We start from the raw sequence: 15124 nt of genomic DNA on the forward strand, positions 1-15124 counted from the left end.
TGAAATGATTAATTTCAGTTAGAAATTCTGAGAATGTGCCTGTAGATTTTACCTGTTGAGGGAACCTCCAAGGTCTGACAGAACCATCTTCAGAGTCACACCATGTGTTAATGTAGCAAAGATCCTTCATTAAAGGAACAGAAATGACACAAAATTACCTGAAAGGAAATCTTCAGGTTGTGGATATTAGTGTAGCTCAGACATGTCCAGTGTTGCTTGTTGCCTGCAAAGTGTTGGTCTGTGAATCTGATGAGGCACTGATGAACTCCCGATTTTCACTGTTAGGAAATCCAGCTGCCCCTGTTGCAAGAGGATTTTCTGTCTATCAAAAGAAAACCATGGGAAAAACATTTAGTTCCACAAAGTGAGAATATGTGAGCTTAGTAGAGTCGAAGTGTGATATGAGGAGGACACAAATCTACAACACCGAGAGTTCTTTCAGACAACATTTACTTGCAATGAGCACTAATTATAACCTATAGGTTATTCTTCTCAGAATCTCACATCTGAACTTACAAAACAACTATTGTGGTGTTCCAGGGGAATGTGTGAGGTTCACATTTGCAATTCATTTCAAGACAGCAGTGAATTACTTGGATTAGTTATAATCCAGGGCTTCTATATCCTGGCTAACTTTCAGTCTGTAAAGACAAGTAATGATTGTTTGTCCAGGGGTTATGTGATGCAGATATCAACAATCAGTTAATTCTCTAAAGATGTGATGTCTTGTAGCTTTTTGTACCCTGGCTTTGAGTAGAGCTGCTGTTGACCTGAATGTTTTTAAAACTTCAATGGCAAAATTTGAAATTATTTTTATTTAAATGAGTTAATTAATTCTTCAGACTGCAAGAAAATCATTTTATGAATGTTACCCTTTTCATTATAGACGACATGCAACAATTGCTTTTCACGGGAAATGATTCCTAGACATCTACATTAGAAGAACAATACTGCAAACACTGAGTTAAAACACCTCAGGGACCTTAGCACGTGACGTGTAGAATCATAGGTTTAAAATTCAGTCATTTTTAAAGCTAAACATGGTCACAATCTCTTTCAGTAAGTGCAAGCTTTTTCTAAAACAAAAGTAACCTTTTTTCACCTCTGTGGTTCTGAAGCTTGATTGAATGTATTTAAAAAAAAAAAAAAAATTCAGAAGAGAATTTTTTTGTCTGCTGTGGTTATGAATGGTGAGTTTCACCTCTGGAAACAGTAAAACGACCAAGTCATAAATCTTGCAAAAGTAGTGTATGGAATAAGCACAATAATTCAGACTTAACTCTGTGGTTGTAAATAGGTTTCTTTAATACATAATAGGCTCCAAAGTTTCATAACTCTCATAATAAATATTGTTTTGATCTCCAAAAAATGGCAAGGTTCAAGCTCAGATGTGCTCACTTAGATTTATAATTTCTTCTAAACTGGTTTGTAAGACCTTAGCCTCAATACTGCTCATGAGTTCTGCAACCTATGTATAAATCTTGTTTGAAGGTTTTGTAGAAGACTAATAATTTACCCTAAAAACTCATGGCTATATTGAGTCACTCTGATGTCATTAAATCCATTTTGTTTCCTCTCAAAGTGTTAAAAATCCTTTCTTGCAACATCCTAGGCACTTCAGCCCTGCAAGCCATATAGAGGCATATCACATGAAGTGACAGTAACATTAGTGTCAGAACTAGAAGCAAACAGAAACAAAAATAAATATAGCCCAGGCTCCAATCCCATTATCAGTATGCATCTTCAGAAACAAATCAGGCGTACTGATCAGTGAAGCAATTTGCATGCAGAGCTTGGGTAGTGAGAATGTCTGGGATTTCTTGCCAGCTGCATCAGAGCGCTCCTGTGAGATTCTGGCCTCTTCCTTCAACTTGTACAGTCCTGCCAAGCCCAAGTATGCAAATTAATTAACCACCTCTTTCCCTCTCTTTAAGATTTAAAATGAAAATAAATAATCTTATGTACACTTCTTTACTCCCAAGTTTGACGGAAGTCCTGTTTTCAGGTTCCCACCACCACCTTCTAGCAACATACATGTAGACCATTTTACTCCTGAAAATGGTTAATACTCTCATGCAATCTCTTGGCTCAAGGAGCAGAAGCATTCAGAAGACGCATATCGTGAGATCTGCTGTGGGATCAAGAATTAAATAACTAATATTCTGGTGGGTTTAGCTCTCCTGCTTGCAGTGAGAATGCTCGTCCACTGGTTACACCTGCTTCACATGGATTTACAAAGATTTAACTGGTGTTTGCAGGTCTCTGAACTGCTGAGAGAAGTATGACATCCATGCTGTGTGCAAAATGATTGAGCTTTGACGTCTGCTCAACCACCGGCCAGACAGCTGATGAGATTCATCCAATTTCTAGAGTCCTTCATCTGCTCTATTTATGTAAATCATAGATAGAGTGCCAGTAGGTGGCACTTGAAAATATTTACTATGCTTCCTGTGCTTTACTGGACCAATAAAAACATGTTATTGTACACTGCAAAATCTTTCCTCTCTGGAGATTCGTGCATCAGGTTGTAACAAGAAGGGTCTAATTCTGTCCTGCTTTCCACTGTGCAAGTCAGTTTAACCCTACTCGCTTCCTGGAGTGCTGGTGGTGTGAAAGATGTATAAACTGTAGTGATGCATGCCTATCTGCTGTGTGTGACTGCCTCTGGGCTTCAACACGCTTCCCTTAACCTTGCCACAGAACGTGCATCAAGCTTTATGAGTGCTGACTTGCAATGGAGGCACATTTTCTATAACTCTGACTTTTTGGTATTATATTTTTGTAAGATTTAACTGCACAGAAGACAAATGTTAAGATGGTCCTCTTTGATCTTTGCAGAGACTTCCACGCTTATTTCATGTTACCACACTTTGAAGTAATTGGAAACAATGGTGTGGAAATACAGAAAGAAATCTCTCTAGAGGAGGATGGGGAAATTACTGCAGTTGGAGAATCATAGAAAACATAGCTAGAAGGGACTATGAGAGGTTGTACACTAAGCATTTGATCTAGCATGGATTTTGGAAGATTGCTGCAGTATAATAATGTCAAATCATTTTAAAATAATTCTTTGCTTCAGTATTGGGTTTAAAAGGAAAGAGTCTGACCAGGTAAAGTTGAACACCTTCTCTTCCAGAATAGTGGACTCTGCCTTTGTTCCCATTCCTCACATTCCATGGCAATGTAAAATCTAAGAGTTATTGCACTTCAAGATGGTGATTGCTTTTCAGAAATGCAAGAGAGAGCAGAATTAGACCTGGCATACCACAGATTTTTGTGTAGTGGTTTTGTAATGAGAGAAACAATACCGCTTGAAGTAGAAGTGGAAAATAGTCCTCTGGAGTGCTCTTCTACAGCAGCAAGGGAAAACTACCAACATGGTGGAAAGTAATTTCATATTTTGACCTCTCAAATTCTCTCCAAAGCACTTTCATGTGCTACGAAAACTGAGCTGTAAACCCTGTACCAATTATTTGAATTCTTTAATCTCTTTCCATTGTTCTGCCAAATCTGAGTTTCTTAATCCCTTTCCTTAGTGGAAGGGGTAAATCTGTCCTCCACCCATAGAGACGCAAGTGATATTAACAAGCTGAAGAGAGAACCTGTGAACTCATTTGCCTTTTAGCAAGGAATAAATTGTAAAAGCGAGAAACTGCCTCTGAAAGTTAAGGGAAAGGAAGAAGATGTGGCATGGGGGATGAGTGTGATTTCACACACCCTGGTGCAGAGCGTAATTCCGCTGAAGTGACAGTAGTTCAGGGACCAGTGCTACCAAGAACACTGCCCTCCAGGATGGCTTGTCTGTCTCAACAGATGTATGTGAGGATAATTTTTGTCTTATTGTCACTGTAGATATGCTGCTCTTCCTACACTACTTAGCCAGTAAAGATCTTACAAGGCAGCTGGAAAAGAAGAGAAGCAAACAATAAAAACCATTAAACCTTATATACCATTTCTAAGGTGCTGCAGTCTTCTTAACCCTTTTCTGGCTTTTTCAAAATGTTCCTTGTGCATTCAGGAGCCGCCATGAGGAACGCCCAAGATCATTCATCCTTCTGGGAGCGCAGGGATACAGTCCTGCCCTGCTAAACAAACCAAAAAGTGGACCTTGCACCTCTGCAAATAATCAGTTCCAACTAAATCATGTAGCCAGGATAGGCCCCTCTGTGGTCAACAGCCTTCTCACTCACTGGCAAGGTTAACTGGGGCCTCAGCACACTTTGTGTAGGAAGAGACAGGTAAGCATGAACTGGCTTGTCTGAACCAGCAGAATTATTCTAGCCCTGAAAATGGGAAAACAAATCATTGTAGACATGTCTGTACCATAAACTGCAGAAGGGACCCAGCGCATAGTTCTCTCCCATCCTACCCTTTTGGGGTCATGTGCTACATGAAGCACATTTCCTCTGCTTTATAGAAAACAAGCACAAGGTACTGGCTTTAATGACAACAGATAGGTTGAAAGAAATAACACCTAGATCTCCTCAGATGACAAGAACCTCTCTAGGAAGAAGAAATGGAGTATTTCCTCAAGTAATGATTTCCAAGCCATGGTACATCAGCTACTTCAAATTGGTCCATGCTTGGACACAGACAGGACTTGCCTCTGTTAGTGGTGTTTTGGCTGTCAGAGTTATTGCTCATTGGCACCTGAACTATCACTGCTAATGGTACCTAAGCAAGGCAGATGAATGGTTGCAAGGTCAGGCTTTTGGAAAGCACTATTTTGTTTAACATTGCCTTTAGTCTCTATGGTGTCCCAACAAAAACTGCAGCTAGGCATTGTGTCTAGGTGTATTCTTTCTCTTCAGCAGTGATAGGATAAATCACAAGAGCATTTTGCTGTCAATAAAGCAGAATCTCCTCAGAGAATAATCTGCCAGTAGCAATACACCAGAATATTGAAATAGGGATTGTAGCAGGTATATACATTTTGACAGATAAATGAATTATAATAGACAGTTCTACATCCTTCTCCCCTAAATTAGTTCTGGTAATGCTACATTTAAATCAATAAAAATATATTAGGTAAAACAGAAAAAGAAATTACATCAACTGTGTTTGGAACTGATTCCTGAATCTTCCAAATTGCTTTTCTGAAATAAATGGAGAAAGTTTTCTCAGCTCTCAAGAGGGTGAAATTTTTCTCTTTCATATGAAAAAGTAACTTGTGTCTAAGAAAAAAAATCAGCTGAACAGTGTGACAGGGAGCTCCTTCTTCAGAGCCTTTTTTGTTCCAACTATATCCATGTAAATACTGCTGTGATAGACATATTCCTGTTTCAAACACATTGTCCTCAACAATGACACTCCCTTTCCTTCCATTTCTGTCACCAGTGACCTGTCTTTACCCTCCAAGTCCTTCAGTGCTTGGTAGTGCCTGGCCTGTGGCAGCCACTACCTTTCCTGTTTGTAAGAATTACATCTCTCTTGCCCTCCACGTGGGGTTTGGGAGCCATGTGCACAATAGCAGTTCCAGGGTTGGTTATCAGAATTCACTGAGTTAACAAGACTTAAAGTGTTCAGAATTTTATTAACGAACAGGTTTCCATTTTTATAGGATCTTTTCAACATGGCTGGGCATCTGTGCTATTTGCCTAGTAATCTTCAAGAAGGTGTAAATTTACTGACGGAGATTTACCAGTGACAGGGAGTGAGATGGGACAAAAGCTAAGCGGTTGTTTTTCTTCATAGAATCGTAGAATGGCTTGGGTTGGAAGGGACACCAGGAATCATCAAGCTCCAACCCCCTGCCACATGCAAGGCCACCAACCTCCATATCTAATACTAGACCAGGCTGCCCAGGGACCCATCCAACCTGACCTTGAACACCTCTTCCTTTAGCACCAATTGTTTCAGGGCAGGTGATGTGGCCATAAAGTCACAAGGCTATGAAATCCTTTTATTTAGGTTAGGAATGAAGCTGAGTTTGTCCCTGCTGAAAGGGAAGACACACATTGCTGTGGTCCATACTCAGCACTGGAAGTGTTATCATCAACAACTATTAGAGCCCTGGAGGATGCATGGACTGGGAAAGTACTCATACACTTTCATTGCCAAGTTTGTGTCCTAAGTTTGTTTCCCATAGCCAACATTCCCCCTCATGCTGTGTTATAACACAGATCTGCTTTCTGTGGCAGGGCCTTGAGGTTGTACAGAAATTTTGCAAACCCACTGGCAAAGCTCCAGGTAGAGAACAAAAGAGGCAGATAATATTAATTAGAAAATCAATTCAGTACAATAGTGCCAGTATTCATTCTGGGCCATGCAAACTAGAGGTTTGCTTCTGTTCTGATGCTTCAGAGTAAAAAACTTAATAATCTCAGGCCCAGGTTGCTCTGAAGATACCATATTTTGCCATGTCAACCCTTTTTGCATGTCCAAGTCTCCCCAGCACTTATTTGGAGTGATCTGGCCTGACTTACTTTTTTCTTTCCAAAGCTATCTGATATTTTTGAAAATCTAAGATTCTGTTTTCCAATTCTGTGTTACCCAACATGAAATTAGATGTACCTCTGTCAGTGATTTCAAATAGAGTGAAATTCACTCCGTTATTCAGTGTTGAAATCTTGCAGTGAGAAGATAACCCCATCCAGACAGTGTAACAGCTCTGTTTCGTACTCTTGTGAGGAAGGAGTAGAAAAGAGATGTTAGACATCTTCTCATTTGATTTCCCTTCCCAGATGATTTCAGTTGCCGAAACTGCTGGGAGGAAAGGAGTGGAGGGCAGAGGAGCAAGGCAGAGTTCTGCCTGTCCTCCTTCTGCTTTGCTGTCCCAGAAGGGCTTTTCTGACAAAGTATGAGAATGTCAAAAAAAAGTTCAACCCTCAATATTTCACAACTGTAACTATGTTACTATAAGAATATCCTGGTTTTTTTTTTTTTTTTTTTTTTTTTTGTGTGTGTGTGTGTGTGTGTGTGTGTGTGTGAAGGTATCAGCACGATGTCGTTCATTTCCCTTAGTGCCACTGTATGAGGTTTGTCCATTTAATTTAGGGATCTTACATAAGACGCCTAAAACAGATAAATAAACTTAGGTTTACTGGTGAAAAGGTCATCTGATGGAGGCGCTTCAGTTAGCTGCATTTTCAGCTGAGAGATTAAGGGTCTCTGAGGCCCTCCAGAGAAAGACCTTACCTGGACACATACATTTAGATCGAACTGATTCTACTTGTCCAATTTTCACTTCTGAAATATAGAAAGAATGATCTCAGATGGAATTGGTAGGCTGTTATTAAACTCAGTTTTTGTGTTTTCTTTCTTGTTTATTTTTTCTTTTTTCTTTTTTTTTTTTTTTCCTGGTGAATATCTTCCTTAGTGACAAGTCTTTATTTCTTCATCTGTCATAGATTTATCTAATTCCCTAATCTGCCCACAGTTTGACACAACAGATATTGTTCCTTGGCCTGCCTTGTGCCCATTCTGTCTCCCTCTCTTGCTTCTCTTTATTCATCAGCCACTTTTCCCCAGCTCTTTCCCCTTTGGTGCCCATGTCAGGCAACGTTTGTCCAGAACCTTGATGTGCTTTGCATCCTAACCACTCTGTCAGCTCTGCTGCTCTGGAACAGCGCAGTTGTTTCTCTTATGAATATTTGTGATTTTGTTTGTCCCTTGCTTTGAATAGCTTCTTCCCAGGTCAAGTCCATCACAGCTTGTGTCATGACAGGCATGAAGTATGTGGGAGTGCAACAATATTAAGGGAATACTTTTGATGGACTGCAGGAAGAAGACAGTCACTCTAAAATCTAAAAACGGAAAAGAAAAAAATAAAAGTGTGTTTTTAATATGTTCAGAGTGGGCTCATTAGACAATCTGATTACTGTTTATTATAGATAAAATAATTCATTCTACAGCTTTGAAACAAGATGGGGTTATCTGAGCATGTCTTTTCTCTGCCTCACAGCATCCAACACTATTTCACACCTCCAGTGTAAGACAAGATCTTCCCTGACAGAGATATCTACCTATGATGAGTTTAGGAAAGAATTAGGCCTCCATAAGTGGTATCTGTGCATATGAATTTTAGCTTAGAACTCGTCCTAAGGCTACAAATAAGGAATAGTTATTCCTAGTCTGAGTATTACACCTATCTACCGAAATCAATTGTTTTTGCATGTCTGTCATTTTTTCTGAACTACTTTGAAGTCAATGGGTCACAATCAGTAATTAAAACAATAACACTGTAAGCAACAGTCAAAACTAAACCCTCAAAATAATTTCTACCACACATCTGGCAGCTACTTAATGGAATATAATAGTATAAATTATATAACATATAATTTATACAACTTAAGCCATCTGTTTGCAAAGCTTCTAGATACTTCCTAGAATTAAGTCTCAACAATTTTAAAATGCTAATTTATCATTTTTATCATACACACAAAATTGCATTTACTTGGAAATTATGGCTTAGGATATACTAATCTGTGATAACTTTGTATTTAAAAAAACAATTGCAGAGTTTCTGATTTATATACGTTAGCACATCTCCTCCTTTTATTTTATTTTATTTTATTTTATTTTATTTTATTTTATTTTTATTTTATTTTATTTTATTTATTTTTTTGGGGGGGTCAAAATAATTTCTCTTCTTATATTAGTAAAATGCCTAAGGAACAGCGGATATCACCAGAAAAAAAATAATATATTATAAAACTAGAGTAGTGTGGGAAAAATAGGATAGCAGTGAGAAAATGCATTTACAAACTGGCTCTACTGTTGATGCAAACTGGAGTAGTTCTTTGGGCTTTATAGAGTTCTGGAGAATGTGACTTCAGCTGACAATCTGGTCACACAGTTTTTCTCCAAGTTTTTTATGTTAAAAATGAAGAAAAAGTAAAAAAGTAAAAAAACATGAGCATAACTCTGAGATTCTGGTTAGTCCAAAGGTAGATTTTGTCCCCTTTCCCCAGAAGCTATGAAATTGGACAACAGAGAAAGAGAGGACTACATTTCTCATTCTGCACAATCAACATTTTTTGTAATTTACATGTAGGGAGAAAACATCTCTAAACAAATAAACTTTAAGGCTGTGAAAACAATGGGAATGTATTTGTCCCTGAAGGTTAAGAATAAACTGAGCTCATTTTGTAGCTGAAAGAAAAAAATAGCAGCCAACAAGACATAGATACAGGTAAATTTATCTCTCTGATGCAGCACAGGTATACTAAGCATAGCTGCTTGAGACTGAAAGGTTACCATCCTAAAGTAATTTCAGAGAAAAAGAAGCTCAACCAAGTTGACAGTTCCTTGTGCTATCTGGTTTGACGAACTTTTAAAACAACACTTTTCTCATCTATCACTCTTGGCATAAAAGCAGGACAGTAGGCAGCATGACTTCATGTGAAGGAACAGGGAGATATCCTTGTAGAATGTTGGATATGCATCCACCTATAGTTGAAACACAAATGATGTCTCCATCTGACTCTCGCGATCCTGATACAGAGGAATGATGAGAAAGCACTCAGAATAAAAAAGACAAAGTATAAAGCTCTGGTATAATTTCATTTTGGCCCATGCTACAGAACAAGCTCAATGGTGTCTTTTGTTGTGGGCATAGAGCAATATCAGTTTGGAATAATTACTTTGGTTACATATCAGGTGGGCCTATGGTGAAAAAATCAAACTGCATCAGTCATGTATGCAAAAAAAAAAAAAAAAAAAAAGTAAGCAGAGCATGCATTCTATTTGTTCACATGTGTCTGACTACAGTGGGATATTTGATATTTTTGTTGGAAGCTGAAGGATTCCCAGGTGACAGTGATTCTCACAAATCCAAGCCCAAAGGATCCCCAACCCAGAGGTCATCCAATTGCTAATTTTGCAACAAAACACTTTGGGAGCACTCACACTTACAAGAATAATGTCTCAGCTATGAGAACAGTAATAGAGATAAAGGCAATGGCTGTTCCAGCTAGATCTACATAACCTTTCATGTACCTAAGATAAAGACGTATGATATCTATGAATAATCTTGGCATCAGATGTCATAACTCATAATATCCTGTCCTGTGCAAGGGATAAGAAGACAACAAAACAAAGTGATAAACAACACACCACCTTGCATACACCTTCTGTTCTGGCCACCACATGCAATTCTGCATAATGATCCCTCAGGATATGTGATCAGTCTGAGAAAGGGACAGGGCTGAACAAGAGGCAAAATATCTGAATTTACACATTTGTTGGATTAAGGGCGTAATAGTGGATCCCATCCCAGATAGAGAACTACTCTGCATAGGTCTGCATGGCATGTGAGCCTGAAGAGTCAAGGCTAGTCTGGTGCTGGGTCTGACTCAAGCAAATAGAGGACTCTGAGTTCACTGGAAGACCCTCTTTGTTCCCCTTAATTTACAGCTTTATGGAGCTCTTCCAAAGGCACTGCATTCTGCAGATCAGGCAGTCCTGAGATTACAACCATTTTGGAGCACTTTCCAGGGCAGCCAGACAATGCCTAGTACTATTTTCGAGGGACTGCAATTTTTAAGGAGTTGTTGTCAGACTTGCAGTATGCAGCGTTATCAACCCCTGGGAGATGTCTAAGAAAGAACAAATGCAAAAAGGATACTTTACCCTTGAGATCACATTCAGTAGTCTTTTTTTCTTGATTCTTTTTCTTCTGTTCTTAGTTGAAAAAGGGAAGGAAAGAATGCATGTGCTTGAATGAGAAATAATTCGTTTATATGACTTTAAAAGAGGTCTTTTTTTTCCTTTGCTTAAAATTTATCATTTTGTTTTTCACAGCGTCTGCCTGATATCTGCAGTTTCAAGGAAAGCTGTTCAAGTTTGGAGAATTTGTTTGTGCAGCAGTACTATGTATCTTCATAAAGCCAGCAATGTAGCTGCAACTCAAGGCTCATTTTTCTTCCTTACTTTGAAATATCTAGTTAGAAAGGAAATCACTCAGGAAGGAGTGCAACAAAGAGATTAATTATAGCAAAGCACTTACAGTGCAATGGTAAGAATTGTGCTGGCCCTGTTGCATATTGGTATGATTGGGAAGACGAATGATCAGGAGCCTCATAGCATTTCTTTGAGATCAGAGGCAGTGCTGTTCAAAGATGGACCTTGACTGTACAGAGATCCTCCATACGATTCATCCCCAAACCTCACTGAACCAAATGATCTCATAATGCCAGAGTGTACTAATATATCTGAGTGGGATTAAAAAAAGGTACTTAGCTAGACTGTAGCCAACTACCCAGATCAGACCCTCAAGGATAATACAAAGGCATTGAAAAAACATCTGTAAATGGCAACTGAGCGGCATCAATTTCTAGCTGTTAATTATCTGTGCCTGTGATGGTGGAAGGAGGGGAGAAATGTGGAACAGTGAGGAGGCTGTGCTGTAGCAATCTATGAGAGCTTGAATAAGGAGCTCTGCTTAAACACAGGTTAGGTCCCCTTTGATACTAGATCAATACAATCTTCTTTAAAAAATAATCACATTTTGAATAACTACTTGAAAGCTGAACAGAAACTGATAGAATGAGTTGGATTCATGAGACATAAAAAGAAATTAAAAATAGATGGATCTTTCTGTGTTTCTTCTGTTTGTGCATTGGTTTGAATTCTACATTTCCAATTTTCCGAAAGTCAAACCACTTAAAAATCAGATGATGTGTTTTTTTGCAGGCCTGGACATTTGGGATTGCAGAGAATAAGTGGGCCACTGAAATGCCAGCAAGTGTATGAACAGTTCCACCAGGTGCAAGGAGATTAGGCAGCCTTTATCCACACTACCAAAGTATCAGAACATTTCTTTTAGATCTACTATGCAGGCACGAGAGCCAAAGAATCTGAATTATGCTGTCCTCCAGACTCTTCTATTATGCTTTTTTCAGCATTTTGCACAAATGAGATGGATCAGAGTTCACACTTGTGACAAGCTCTGCTGAAACTGCAGAAACAAAGGTACTTGCTAGAATCTAATTCCCCAAATAATAAGTAGCAGTCCCTATCTCTGAGGGCATGTACCATAACAGATGCTAGCACATCATCATGCAAGCAACTAGACACTGTCAGCAGCTGTTGAGATAATACAGTGTTTGATTTTATTTCTCTGATAGCAATTTGGTTGCCTGAAGTAGCTCATTTTTGCCAAAGGTAGACCATAGTGTTCAAATGGGAGAAGCTGATCATTAATGGTAATTTGCTTTGATCTTTATGAGTGTGGAATTAGAGTGGGAAGTGTGTGCACTTTAATTGCCTTTTAGCATCACCAAGGCAGACTAATATTGACTAATATTGATTAAGTGGGATGAAATCCTCTTCTGTTTTTTTTTTCCTCCCAAGGAGAAAGCAAATTGGTTCATTCATTAGATAACACACAGAAAAGAGGCCTGTTCCCAGACCACCTACTGCTCTGACATAGATAGCTCCACCTCATTTAAAATTCTTGTTTATTTTTGTCTCCTCTAGGTGAAGCTGCTTCCCAAAAGAAAAACACAGATGTGTAGGTTTTTAGAACTCTTCTTGCATTTATAAAACAAGCAGGTGACATTGGGCTGTTCATCACAACTGATTGTTCAGTGCAATTATGTAGACTATATAATGCCTTTCTCATGGTAGAAGAATGGCACAGGGTCATTTGCAATGTTTGCTCTGTGGACTCAGGGAAAAGAAGTTACTAGCTTGCTAATTATCAGATGCTGCTTCAGGCTCATTGGCTTGAAATTAAGCATTGTTAAAGTCAATTTAAACAAACTTTCAAACTACACTGTTTTATTTTTCTGTTCCTAAGTGGCAAGCTCTTGAAAGCCTCCAAAGTCTTCATCTTTAGTACTCTGAAATTCAGCCCTCTTAAGCAAAAGATTATTCTGTGAGTAAGTCCAGTTTTTTGATCATGTTGACTTATTGATGATTGTGACATGGGAGGCCAAAAGAGGTAGAAGGGATCTAATGATTTCCAAATAATATTTATGCAGCTTCCTAACTCATCAGTGAATGGCTCAGCCAAAAACTGCCTGATATATACAGCAGCAACATGTATACATCAGCATTTCCAAGAGAAGATTGTACAGCAGTTCCACAATGACTTTTCTGATGCAGTCATACTAACACTATTAGGAGTAATTCCAAGATACTCTTTTATTTCTGTCCCTGAATACAGTGGTTTGATTCCAGGATACCTTTTTCAACGAAGGCTGCTCTGAAAGCAGTGCCTCCAGTTTTATTCTGTCGACCCACGATGTCAGAGGCGGATGTTAGTGGGATGGAAGTAGAGGTTGAACCCTCTCACCAGCATTCCATTACATGTTGTTGCTGGTTGTTGCTGTGGGACAGATGGCAGAAGAGGGGCACTCTGACAAAATGGCATCTGGTTTGGAAATACGTATGAAGCACAGGTGTGTCATTGAATTCCTCCATGCAGAAAAAATGGCACCCAATGACATTCACTGATGTATGCTGAATGCTTATAGAGACCAAACAGTGGATGTGAGCACAGTGAGACGGTGGGTGGCGCGCTTCAGCAGTAGTCACAGCGACACGAAAGACAAGGTATTTTTTGGATGGCCATGAAGATTTTTATGAACATGGCATGCAGTCTCTTGTTCATCATTGGCAAAATTCGTAGCTAATGGTGATGACTATGTTGAAATATAGAATTTTGTAGCTGAGAATTTGTTCTATCAAATAGTGTTATTGTACTTTTTGTAGATGTTGTGTTTTCCATGGAAATAAATAAAAGGCATTACTTTTGGAGTGACTTAGGGACATAAAAGTTATTTATTTCATAATTAAATGTCCACTTATTCTGGGAAGCCAATGCCATGCAACATCTTTTTGTTGACAATCCTATCCATTTCTATTTTAGCAAGGAGATTGCAGTTCAGGAGGGAAGGTTTCTAGATCACCATTTCATTTTATGCGGACTTTATTTTTATTCCTTACAACCCGAAAAATTATGCAAGTAGTTCTATTTGAAAACTGTTAACAGAAAGTTGGGAGTTACAAGTCACTCTGAAAATGTAAGGATGTCTTTAGTGGGTGAAGTGCAAGGACCTTCAGGGTACAGAACAATCACAAAATTCATGTTCCAATGGAGCTTGCCACTGCTTTCTTATTAATTCCAGGAGGATCAAGATTGCGTGCCTTTTCAACATTGATATTCAATACTCATGATAACATTTTCTGAGTACTGCCACTGTTCAAAGGATGAAAATTAGATAGAAGTTTGTTTACTCCCGTTTATGAGTACAGGTGGTCTTGTAGTATTACTTTTTTCTTCTTCTTTTTCCTAGCAAATGTGCCTTGGGATATACACTACGAGAAAGCATGCATTAGTATCTGTTTAGAATGCCACACTTGAGAGCTGTGAGAACACAGAACCATTGGCAAATTATGTAATGCTGTGGCATTATAGAATCTTTCCATTTTCACTTTTGGCCGTTCGTCATCATAATGTCCAGAGCCTTCTTGGTGTTTTATATTTCCTTAGAAAGGCATGCAATTCTCAGTAAGAGTAATGGAAGAGACAGTGATCTGGCAAAAAGAAAATGCAAAGACAAGGAAAACCCTCCATAGGAAGATTGTGTTAGAAAGTTGGGAAGATTAGTTGTTATCATTAAAATAATCATGCTTCCTCTACTTATAATATGAGCAAAACCAAGCTAACTTGAAAGTGAAGTATGATGACAAATAGAAAATGGGATTTTCTGAACTGTTCCCTATGGTCAGAGTGAGAAGTTTTGATAATTCTGAATAATTTCTAGTGGATGCTAAAATAAACATAAATGCAGTAGTAAATGCACTGACTTGCCTTCCAACCATATTTACACCCATGTTTTTGTAAGCGATTACAGATTTTGTGTACCAACATGAAACATTTTTTTTGTTCGTTTTGGAGAGTGAATGTTAAATGTCAGTCTGATATCAGCAGAAAAAAAAATGAGTATGATAAGATACGGCACCCAAAATTCTCCCTTGTATCTGAAAACCTTGATCTGAACAAATAGTTGCAGCTTAGCCTGTGCTCAGGTGGTTTTGTCTGGGGGTTTCTCCTACTAAAAAGTGCGTGATATCATCATGAATACATCCGAAATTTCTCCCAGCATCTTACTGGATATTTCCATGTCTGTGAATTGGCATTTGGCTGGAGAGTTGATTGTCCTGAGAACCGATC

The 15124-nt window shown here is 38.6% G+C and overlaps 1 protein-coding gene across 1 annotated transcript in view; it reads right to left on the bottom strand.

The window, feature by feature from the left end:
* Nucleotides 1-15124, bottom strand: part of ST6GAL2 (ST6 beta-galactoside alpha-2,6-sialyltransferase 2) — a 177670-nt gene that overhangs the window by 86842 nt on the left and 75704 nt on the right. Inside the window, exon 2 of the mRNA XM_015277829.4 lies at nt 159-322. The gene's annotated coding sequence lies outside the window, so the exon portion shown is untranslated. The remainder of the gene's footprint in view (nt 1-158; nt 323-15124) is intronic.

This window comes from Gallus gallus, chromosome 1, assembly GCF_016699485.2.
Source record: "Gallus gallus isolate bGalGal1 chromosome 1, bGalGal1.mat.broiler.GRCg7b, whole genome shotgun sequence".
NCBI classification, from domain to species: domain Eukaryota; kingdom Metazoa; phylum Chordata; class Aves; order Galliformes; family Phasianidae; genus Gallus; species Gallus gallus.